The sequence below is a fragment of the Eretmochelys imbricata genome, chromosome 20 (genome assembly GCF_965152235.1).
Source record: "Eretmochelys imbricata isolate rEreImb1 chromosome 20, rEreImb1.hap1, whole genome shotgun sequence".
Lineage (NCBI taxonomy): Eukaryota > Metazoa > Chordata > Testudines > Cheloniidae > Eretmochelys > Eretmochelys imbricata.
This window is the reverse complement of record NC_135591.1, coordinates 12,484,289-12,496,429: the sequence shown is the minus strand read 5'-3', so window position 1 is coordinate 12,496,429 and position 12,141 is coordinate 12,484,289.

Genomic DNA, 12,141 nt, shown 5'->3' with positions numbered 1-12,141 from the left:
GGCCAGTTGGTAGAAGATTGAAGGTTGGTAGAAGATTGAAGGTACCAACTGATCCCCACCCTGTCCTGTATCTCTGGCTCCAGCACCAGGATAAAATACCATACTCTTTGCTCTGGCTTGGAGAGCAGAGGAAGCGCTGCATGGCCCTCACCATGCTGAGAACACTCACAGCTTTGCACTTAGACAATTTCTACAATCAATGCTCATGCTTCAGGGCTTCAATTTGTCACCTGCAGGGGTCAGGGAGGAATACTTTCCCCGCAGATGCACAACTGGCCCGGTGCATTTTGGTTTTCTTTCGAATTCAGCTGAAGCATCAGGGATTGGCCACAGCTGGAGGAAGGACACAGGACGATATGGACCAGGGCCCTGAGGTGTTACAGTAAGTGCTTTGTTCCTAGATGCCCAGTTGGTGATTCTTGCTCCCAGGCTCAGGGTCACACTGATTGCCAGTTTTGGGGTCAGGAAGGTATTTTGCCCCAAGTCAGACTGGCAGGGACCTTGGGGGGCAGGGGAAGTTGGGGTTCGGCTTCCTCTCCAGCATGGAGCAGGGAGCCTACTAGGATCATCTGAACCTGTCTCACCCAAACAATTCTCTGCCACTGCAGGGGCCTGAGGCCTTGGTGGCATCTCAGTCCCTCCTGCTCTGTCTGTGGCCACAGCCCGTCAGTTTCTGGAGGGCTGGGAAGTGGAGAAGAGAACTGGCTGTGATTTGGTCCAGTAAAATCTGTTTGGCAAGGCTCTGATAGGAGTTGTGTCTTTAACTCTGGTTATTTTGAAGTGGGGTTCAGAGGGGCCGTGGGATTTGCGCCAGGTCACCCAGCCAGTCAGCAGCAGAGCTCAGGGGTCCTGACACTGAACCGTCTACGTCTAGCAAAGGACTTGTACCATCACAAGGTGTGGTTTTTTTTCCTCGATGTTATTGTCATTAACCGTATTGGCCATTGATATTTCAGTGGTTCCTTTGACTTCCCTTCTCAGTCACCTGTTGTGGAGAATGTGGACATTTTTGTAATGTTTTTATGAACAATATGCATGACTCTGTTTCCCCACTCACTGTATTGCCACAGCCTGGGTGTAAAGGGGTTAATATTTCCTCTGGGACAAGGTGAGACAAGGGGTGTGGGTCATAAGCAGGCAGGTCTGGGTTGGTTTGAATGAACTGTCAAGGAGAGGAGAACGTGTGTGCTCAGCAGGACGGCACCTGAGAGAAAGGGATCAAGTGGGGGTGTGGGGTGTTAAGATGACTGCTGTGCAGCAGAGAGAGCTGAAACCCAGAGAGCAGAGGGGCAGGGGATGCTGCCAACACAGGCTCTGAGCTCGGTTTGGCTTTCCCAGACAAACCTGCCCCCCTTGGTCCTGGAGTCCAGGTGACCAATGACGAGGGCGTGGTCTGAACAGGCTGTGCAGTGTCACTGCCAATCCCTGCTGGCTGCATCGTTGCCAAAGGGGTCGAGTCTCTCACAGGGGTCTACACTCAGCTGGACTCACTGGGGAGCCCCGGCGAGAAGCAGAGGGGCTGGAGGCCCAGGCCTCCATCTCAGAGTTGTGGGGCCGTCAGGAAATCCTGAGGTCCCTTCCAACCCTAATCTTCTATGACTCTATTAATTTTAAGCTGCAAGCAAGGGCAGCATGTCTTCAAGACTCTCTGTAAACTGCCTTTAGGGTGAGAATTTGCTGCTCATATCCAATTATGTTAGTATATTAAACTTAGATTGCGTTTTTGTTTTATTTGCTAGATAATCTGCTTTGATCTGTTTGCTATCCCTTATAATCACTTAAAATCTATCTTTTGTAGTTAATAAACTTGTTTTGTCTAAAAGTAGTGTGTGGAAATCATAACTTGGGGCAGAAAGCTGTGTATAGCCCTTTCCACACTGAGGAAGGGGGTGAATTTCACGAGCTTATGCTGTACAGTTATCTCTGCAGTGCAAGACGGAACAATTTTGGGTTTACCCTCTAGAGGGATGTGTGAACTTGAGTACTGGGCAATTCCTTAGCTGAGCCTTCCCATGCAAAGCTGATTTCAGTATCTGTGTGTTTCTGCAGCTAGGTGTGTCCCTACTTGTGTGCTGGTGAAAGTGTGAGGCCGGGAGCATGTCTACAGCTTGTCACAACACTACAGGGTGAAAGGGAGTCAAGGCTGGTGGGTAAGGCAGAGTCAGTGGTACCCCAGTTCCAGGCAGCACCTCAAAGAGCTGGGGGGAACCAGTCACATCCTTATCCCCCTGCCTTGTTGGTTGCTAGGCATCAGTGTCCTGGCGATTGGATCTGGCATTTTCTTCTCAGATGCTCCACTGATATGGGAAGCATGGCTCAGGCAGCTAGGCAACACTCAACACCTCTGGTTGAGCCTGCCCAGAGAGCAAACAGTCCCTTTCCACCCACTAGGTAACAATGCAGCATATAGGGGAAACTGAGGCACACATAGGCTTTATATAAATATTACAAAAAATTACCACTTTGTCACACAAATCAAAATGGGGTTATGGCAAATAGATCCTGTCAAACTAACTTGATAGCTTTTTCTGACAAGATTACAAGTTTGGTTGATAAAGATAATAGTGTTGGTGTAATATACTTAGACTTCTGTAAAGCATTTGACTTGGTATTGTGTGACATTTTGATTCAAAAACTAGAACAATATAAAATTAACATGCCATAGATTAAATGGATTAAAAACTTGGTGAAATGGTTTGCGGGGTGTGTGTGGGGGAATAAGTTTACCAGCTGGGTGGAAGCTTCTCAATTCTGACGTTTAGACATGAACAAACAAAAAGATTCCTCCTGCAAAGACTGAGGGAGAGAAAAATGAGCGACGGCAGGTGTTCCATGACTTTGCCCAGCAATGCCAGCTCTGCAGTTTTTCCTCAAAACACCAGCTCGAACTTTACAATACAGCTAATTAAGCCCTCGGGTCTCCCGGGTGCCTGGGAGGTGGGGTTAGTGGAAATACAACACCCACACAGCTGGAACACTATCCGCGAGGACACCCCTTTTGAAATCACCTTTGAAGATATGGCATAGAGTTTTATCCTACAACGAGGTTATTCCTCGTCCATACCCGAATGATTGGATCATATGAACAGTACCGTGGCTCGTCCTCCCCCACTGCCTGAGGTGGTCATGAACTATGACCCTGTGGGTAGAAAAGTTAGCCTTAAATCCGCTGATTTTACTTTTATGTTTTCTACCAGCAGGGAGCTAGCTAACATTCTAGGTTTGGGCCCCAAGCGCAGCGTCCAAAAAATTCCAAAAAATGTCTTCTGGGCAGACATCACCGGGGGGGGGGGGGGTTAAGTCCTTGTATCTGCACACAATTATTGTAGAACACCAGTTTGTGAGGGACTTTTCTGTTCCCCTGTTATGCTGTGTCCCTGTCTGAGGAAGGAACAATAAGTTTGTCACCATCACCTACGATAAACCTCATCACGTTCCTGTCAGAAAACACCACATCGATACCATTATCATTGAAATAAAGACAGATCAGAACAGATGCGTCTCATCTGTTGAACGGAGTGGATGTGAAAATTAAACTGACACGCAGTAAAGACGCTTTCTGTTCAAAGGGCAGTGCAGCCGAAGGCTTTAAATTGCGCATTGTATCAGCATCGCTTTTTGTGAAGAAAGTACGGGTGGCCCTGAGCGTTCGTCTGGGGCACGCGGAGTCCCTGCTTACCACAAATGCTAAATATCCCGTGGACCATGTTGGGAATGAAAGTGTTTAGCATCCCCGTGGGCAGCAGGGTCAATAACCAGGAGAACCTGTTTTTTGGGACAGTTACCCAAAATGCTTGTCCTAGGGTTTGTCCTATGCCTTGAGTGGAAGTTACACAAAAAATCCCTTTCATTTTAAACATTATGATATTAATTTTGTGGCCTTGTATGTGGATGGTGAACAGATACCAACCAAGCCTCTGCAACCAGACTTCGAGGCAGGATGCTGCGTGAGAGAATACATGAATCTGGTACAAACGCTGGTAAATACACGACAGATCGTTCTCTGTTAATCGATCGTGAGGAGTTTCCACAGGTTACACCTTGTTTGCCTTTGACCTGTCTCCTGACCAGGAATGCGCCGATGACTATTTCCTGATTAAAACCGGGAACCTGAGAGCAGAAATACGTTTTGGGAAGGCTTTAACCATCACCGTCAATCTGATCGTGCCTGGGGTTTTTGACAACATCATAGAGAGAAATCAGAGGAGAGACGTTCTGCTTGACTATATGTGAACATGGACATCGTGCAGCTCTCGTGTGTCTTATCAAGGTGCCTTACACAAAAAAAGAATTTCTTAGATGTGTTCCCTTGTGATTTGGCTCCCTGGCGACAAGCTGTCTCAGAGACCCCTAGGTTTGTATTGCACATCCACACAACCAACCTGGTGAACACTGGCTTGCCTTGTGTCTGGCGGAGCGTAACGTGGAGAGCTTTTAGACTCATACGGGCACCCCCGAAGAGCATGTTGTTTCCTAAAAGCATTATGAAATTTTTAAACAAAAATGCCACAGGCATTGTGTTTCACAATAGACAATTACAAGATCCCCGCTCTGTCGCCTGCGACTATCACCGAGTGTTTTTCTTACATCATCGGAGCAAGTGTTTATCTTTTGACCGGATTTTAAAATTGTATTCTAACAACTTAGTGCAAAACGACCGGATGGTGATGAATTTTGTAAAAAATACATTTAAATTCTTGGGCATGCCTAGCCTTGCTCAAAATGTGTTTCAACAAGCCCAGACGTGTATCTTGCAATGCTTTTTATAGCCAGGTTATCCAATATTCTCAGGCATAACAGACAATGTTTTCTTTGGCATTATCCAACACATTTTTTATAAAGTAACTTTTCCCACAGTTGCTAGGCCACGCGAGAATTGCAGAAAAGGGGTGTTTCCACCTCGTATCCACTTTAAAATCCGTAGGGCAGGGTTTTAAACCCTTCTCCTAGGACCCTCTTGTTGTAAATGACTTTCTGTGTTTTCTTAAGGGTTTTGGTCTCTATTTACCACTGATTTTTGTTCCTTACGATAGAGGGCTGCTGCACCTCTCTCTTTTTTGAGGTGTTTTCTCGCAGGCCCGTGCAATAGTCCAGGACTAGATCTTTCAAACTGTCAAAGTTGATCTATTGACAGTTTGCCAAGTTCAGGGTAATACCTTTGACTTTCATACAGGCCTTTCCTCCCGACAGCTTATACCCGTATGTTTTCGGGCCTGCCGACACAAACTCGGTGATGTGTTGATCTGGCGGGATCTCACTCGTGAGGGAATTTAGAAAGAGTTTAGCGATTTGGCATTTAGCGGGGTTAAACCTGATCTCGTGTTGGCACAAACGCACGCCTTCTTTCTCGTAGAAATCGTTCAAGTACTTATTTTGTTTTTCTTCGTCTGTGCACCAGCTGGGATACCCTGAAGCCTCTTGTTTCTGGTGGAGGTGTCATTTGATGAAGTCTTTTCAGAGTACATCAGATTTTTCAATAAAAAGCCAGATTTCATATATTTTTGCCACCGCGTACCCCTTCGCTATGGCCGCGTTCAATTCCACCATGCACCAAGTCCCCAGGATGGCCCTCTCCTCGTCAGTATGGATGCACATCTCCCGCTGCTCGGTTTCTGCACAGGTTCGGCATAGCGGGAACATAAGCTTGCCACCCACTCTGACAGGTAACAATGGGAAAAAGAAGCCTTGTGTGGGGTACACTTTAACTTTTGCAATTCCAAAATAATTTGCAAGGGGTCCAAATTTGTCATAAACTCTATCGGAGTGTTCAAGAGGGTATTCTTTGGTTTTCTTTACAAAAGGGTAGAAGCTGGTAAAATCATAAGAGTGGATTTCTTCCCCGGAGTTAAGTTTGTAATATAGGCGCATAGCGTTTGTCCTTCCCCCAAAAAGAGCATCCCTAGGCACGAGAGGCTTGGGCAACTGGGCTCAGTTTAAAAAACCTGCAAGCTCCCTGTCTGTTTCTTTCATCACTTCCCACTCTTGCTCTCAAAGAGTCCTCACTACAAAACCAAGTTGTTTCAGATAGTCGGTCTTGAGCTGCGTCTTGTAATAAAGAAACCCAAAAGTTGTCCCCGTCATAGGGTTTTGTGCATTTTCACAATGACAGGTGGCACAAGCGTGGAAAAGAACACCCGTTAAACTCTAAGGCTGTGTGTACCCTGTCAACACTGGCATAACCGTCTAAAGAGTAGGAGCCTACCTGTAGTTCCCCACCCTGTAAAGCATGCCCTATTTGTATAGTTTCTTTGTGAGAGGTATACAACAGCCACTGAACAGGTGGGGTCGAATATCTTTTTCCTGCCTGTGATCATTGTCTGGAGGGAGAAGAGCTACCGTGTTAGGCTCCAAAAACATAAACCTGTACATAGCCATGCAGACAGATGCCAGTGTTATGTACCAGAATGGATCTATACACAGTTTTATCTCGGTGAATTTACCAGGTTCTCTCTCTACTAGATCTCCCTTCTCCACCATTTTCATAATCTCTTTTCTGTAGAGGATACAAGGCTGTCTCAAAATTTTGACATCCTGCTGACAGTAATATGTGAGCTCTTTCTGCAAGTCAAACGTCTCCTACGTGTGGGCCTGCTACCAGTCGAGAAACTCTGCTTTTTCCCTGGGCATCATGCTTTCTACACCATAGTGCTCCACACCGGGCATAGGCCCCACGTCATTTTGATTTTCTAAAGTGTTCAAAAAATGTGGAAAATACCCTTTGCACCCTTGAAACCCCATCACCTGCGGGAGCTTACCAAGCTTCATGGACAAGAAGTTTAAAGAGTCTATAAAACGAATGCCCAGGACCTTACCTTCCACACACATTACTTTACTGCCCTGAGTGATCAGTTCTAGGCCCATCTTTTCCTTCAGTAACTGTCTAATGATGAAGTATGCATCATAACCTTTGGAATTGTGCGCCTGGAACGTGTAGACCCGGAACTCTTTGCCAATAAAGGTCTGAACAAACATAGAAAGACACTCATCACCCTTAAATTCCCAGGACTTTTCCGGCTTGAGGGACATAGCAAAAATGTAATTGGGAGTGTGCAACCCAGTCTCCTGTGTGTATTCAGAATCATAACAAATACACTTTTCTGAGGATTCGGGCTTTCTAAGGCTGTCCATAAAACCGAGGTGACCGTCTACATCACCAGCGATCAAACCCTGACCCCGCTTACAGCGCCTCCCTTTACACCTGTGCCGCTTGTCCATGTAAGACTGACCCTTATCGCACAACGTTTTAGACAGGCATTCAACTTGTTCTGTCGACGCCCAGTCGATGTGTCTGTCTAAACGCTCTCTGGACTGACAATACAGTCTACAGCGAGGAGACCTCTGCTGCACATCCACGCTGTCTGAGCATGTTACGCTCAAGCAGAGGCAGCAGCTGGACCTGCAAGAGTGGCCGTGACTGTGCACTGTTGGGCAAAACTCACCATAATTTTTTGCTCCAAACAACTTTTTCACAACCAGAACCCCCTAGTAGTGCTCATCGTGCAACAGGATGAAATAAGTCTTGGAGTAAACTGCCCTCCCCCCCGTTTTAAAAAAGCCCCTTTTGCCGCATACAGCACCACCTGTATGTTGACTTCTAAATGCTGTTCAGACATTGCTACGTCACTGAGCATAATCTTTTTTTGATCTGACCAGCCCAGTTTCTCATGCAACTTTCTCGCCCCCGCTAACGATTCCGCATCCGTAGGTTTATGGTCAGACATGATGGCCAAGAGCCCACACGCAAAACACAGATGGGTACCCGTGTAAGTCAGGTCTACTAAACATTGTCTCTTTTTTATGGATGATTTGACTACTGAGGATAGAATTTAAAACTCTATGAGCGGCCCCCACCCCTGTTTTTTTACAACTGTCACAAGGAGGTGCAATGTCCCATTGACATGCAACTCTATTGCTCTGTGGCAGCTTTGAGGTCTGATTGAAGAAATCTTCAGCAGACAGCTCATCCCTAGTTCTTCAGACCGAAAACAACGGCTTAGTTAAATTACAGCTCTCTAAATGTAACTGAACGTAATCATCAGGGCCTACCCTACCATTAACGTCATCGAGAACTAACTGTATCCCCCTGTGTATGGCTTCAAGAACCTGCTGAGCTGAATTTATTCGCTCAAGATTGACAAAATGAAATTCCTCACAATACACCGACCCCCCAAATCTAGGTAATTCACGTTGCCAACTTCTCACTCTCTCCATACACCACCTCTGCATTTTCAGAGTTACTTGGGGGTTCCTCTACGGGACCATCAGCGGCATCTTCTACATCAGATGCTATTTGAGAGTCAGACTCCGAGGCGCCTCCGTGAGGGTCATCGGGAGAAGATGGGGACCCATCATTCTAGAGAGCCCTCTGGGGAATTTTCTAAACCAGACTCTGTGTGAGAGTCTGATTCCACCTCCCCATTTTCAGACATGCCAGTTTGAGAGCCTCCAGTCGAGGGCATCTCTTTTTGTCACCCCTCCCCTTTAGCTCTTTTTAAAATTTTTACAGTGATCCTGGCCTGGAACTTTTTGACAGCCATTTGTTTGTCCACCAAGCGCTATCCCCCCTTTTGTTTACACCTGAGCTGATGTGTATCCTTGAGGGTGCCCCTTTTACCCAGGCCCCTTTCCACGACTAGTCACGCCTGCGCAGAGCCAAAAATTGAAGTATTTTTCAAAAAGTCACCCGCCAAAGCTTTTGCATTGTTGATGTGCTTTCCAGCCCTCCTTTCTTTTAGACCCCCTGAAGATACACCGTTCACCAGTATTCTGAACGAAGCATCATATTTTCCCCAAACCTTTTTAGAATATCGTTCTTTTAGGACCCCCAAGGATACAGCGTCCCTCAGTCTTCTGAACGAAGCATCGTAGGTGGGCGTTTTCACTCACAGTTTTCTCAGGGCTTGGTGTGGAGGTGGCCACTGAGGAACTGGAGTTGTGTTTGCGTGGTTGATTTTTACCAGAGTCTTTTGTTTTGTCCTTGGCTTTGACGTATTTGAGGTTTGGACTGCCCTGATTCTTCATCTGCACTCTTGTGCTCTTTTGCGTTGTTAAAGGTCTCAAAGCAGATTTCTGGTTCTTTGGCTGGTCTGGTGGAGGTGTCCCTGTAGCTCTGACTACAGCATTGTCAGGAGAACTGCACATACCCGATTAGAGGGGAAGGAACATATTACAAAACTTAACTTTACCATCTTTCTCACCCACACCGATGTATTTACTTAAAATACAAAATCTTATAACCTCACAAACACAATAGATTTACTGGGCTTCATCCATTCATCTGGTGAATTTTTCTTTTCAGCTGTCTCTTTTCTTTTTCTTTTAAGCTTGTTTACCCTCTGGTCAAAGGGTCTCTCATGTTTTGATCGTACTGTGGAGCAGACAATATTATTATGATTATTATTATAATAATTATTATAAATCACATGAAACTGTTTTGTAAACTTAAAAATAAAATATTCATTAGGGTGTTTTACTATTTAAAAAGTCAGAGCTTTCAAACAAAATAATCCATTTCAGGCTGTACAACAAACAGGAGTTTTGAGTTTATTTCTACCACTTTAAAACAAAAAACAACAAACCCGCAAACATTTTTTTTAAATACACCTCATTTTGCAAAATAAAAACCAAACTGCTTTTAAAATCAACTTTTAAAATCCAGTTTAAAACACATTTTGCACAGTAAAAAAACACCCTGTTAGTTTGAAACACACCGTTACCATCAGTTTGCAGCCATATACTTTAAAAAAAACCCACCTATGTTTTTTTTACACAGAGAGAGAGAGAGAGAGTTTAAAACACAAAAAGAAAAGGAGTACTTGTGGCACCTTAGAGACTAACCAATTTATTTGAGCATAAGCTTTTGTGAGCTACAGCTCACTTCATCGGATGTATACTGTGGAAAATACAGAAGATGTTTTTATACACACAAACCATTGAAAAATGAGTGTTTATCACTACAAAAGGTTTTCTCTCCCCACACCCTACTCTCCTGCTGGTAATAGCTTATCTAAAGTGATCACTCTCCTTACAATGTGTATGATAATCAAGGTGGGCCATTTCCAGCACAAATCCAGGTTTTCTCACCCCCCCGCCCCAAGAAAAACAAACCCACTCTCCTGTTGGTAATAGCTTATCTAAAGTGATCACTTACATTGTAAGGAAACCTGGATTTCTGCTGCAAATGGCCCACCTTGATTATTAATGTGTGTGGTGGCGTTTTTTGGTTGGTTGTTTTGGGTTTTTTTTGGTAAATATAGTATTTTAAACTTTTAATGGCTTTGAATTGCAAGAAAGAGTGACCCATAGCATTCAAAACCACTCCTGGGTCATATTTAAACTGTCCAATAGAGTTCTGACAGTTCCTGGGTCCTTTTAAACTGTCCAGTAGAGTTCTGCCAGTTCCTGGGTCCTTTAAACTGTCCAATAGAGTTCTGCCAATTCCTGGGTCACTTTCACTGTCCAATAGTGCTCTCCCAACTCCAGGGATTATATTTAAACTGCCCAATGGCATCTGTGAATTCCTGAGTTTTTATTTCATTTCGTATTAATCTGAACTCACCCACCCACCTCCCTTACTATGGGTGCACACCCATCAAATTTATCCCTATAGCAACAAGGGTAAGGAATCACAGTTACCTTCACTATTCAGTGGGGGTGTGGTTAAAACCATTCAGTTCAACAGGATGAGTCAACTCTGTTGTACTCAAACACATGTCTGAACCATCCCTGTTTTGTTTTCGTGTTGTAAGCAGAGGCGGGATGAGCTCTACCCTGACATCTGGTGGTGAGTTGTGGAAAAGGACTTCAGGAGCTGATCTCGTTTGCACAGGCACACCCACCCCGCCTAGCATGAGCCCACAGGAGCCCAAACGGTCACTTTGGCTGCTGTGGGATCCCCAGTGTCTCTGTTATTGGGGCAGGAAGAATAAAGTGTCGTTATCCTGATTATGTGAATCAAGGACAGTGGAACTGTACTTGGCCTTTTATGACGGAGGGACTCGCCATCAACTAAGTAGCACTCGCTAGGCAAGGGACAAGGATTCCAAAACCCAGTGAATTGAGAGAGTTTGAGGATGGAGGTTTGTGCCTAGTGGTGTGAGCTCCCTTCTAAGGGTCCTAAACACCAATTATACCTTCTCTCCATTATGTAATATCAGAGATAATTTTGATTCTATTAGGAGTTTGGTTACAGACTGCAGAGCTGAATTCACTTTGGGTTCATGGTGCCCCAGCTCTGAGTCCCACTACTATTTAACACAGTATTCAATGATTTCAATTTGTTGTAGGGGAGCTTCAGTGCCCCGCTGGTGGGGGCTTGACCCGGTTTTGCATTGTGTTACTGGAATGGAACTCCTAGATACTGAACCCAGGCCCTGTTGTTGCCAACTCTGATGGGCAGAAGGGTTACACTGTAAACACGTTTTTAGGATTTGTTCCCCTCCCACTTCACAGCTTGTTGCTGTAAATGGGTCTCTTTTACACAAAGACACAAGACCTAGGTTCTCACAAACCATTTTTTTTTTATTTAAAAGTCATACAGCTTCTTGAAAACAAACCCAGATGCTCCATAAAAACTTTTAGCTCACTTAAGGACCAGAGACCTTCTAACAGAAACACAGATAATCACAAAGCCCTTTTCATTTGATTTTTTAAAATGTACAGCGACCAAGTTTGATATTGCATGTTTGTCCCTTCATCATTCTCTAAATTAATCCTTTTAGATTTCTTACAAATAGTCTTTTTCTTAAGCAGGGTTCTGTCAGTTTTTGTGTGGACCAGACGGTCAATGTAACGCTGTAAGCAGGCATCTTCCATTTTGGACATTTTCTTTAAAACACGGTCAGGGTCTCCACTGAATTGCACAGCATTTCTCAAGGTCACCCCTTGCACTAAATGTTCTTGGGTTAGGCACAGACGTTGCATTACATAACCTATGGCAATAATAGTGTTCAATAAGCTTTCCAAACACAGCTCAGTACACAGGCCCCAGAGCTTGCAGTTTCTATCCATTGAAGTCCAAGTCACACAGGCATGGTGCCATTGGGCTGGGGCATCTATGACACAGCCCTCACCATTTTCAAAAAGCTTTTCCCTAAGACAGTGATGAAGAACAGCATAAACAGCAACGCGTACAATAGTCCG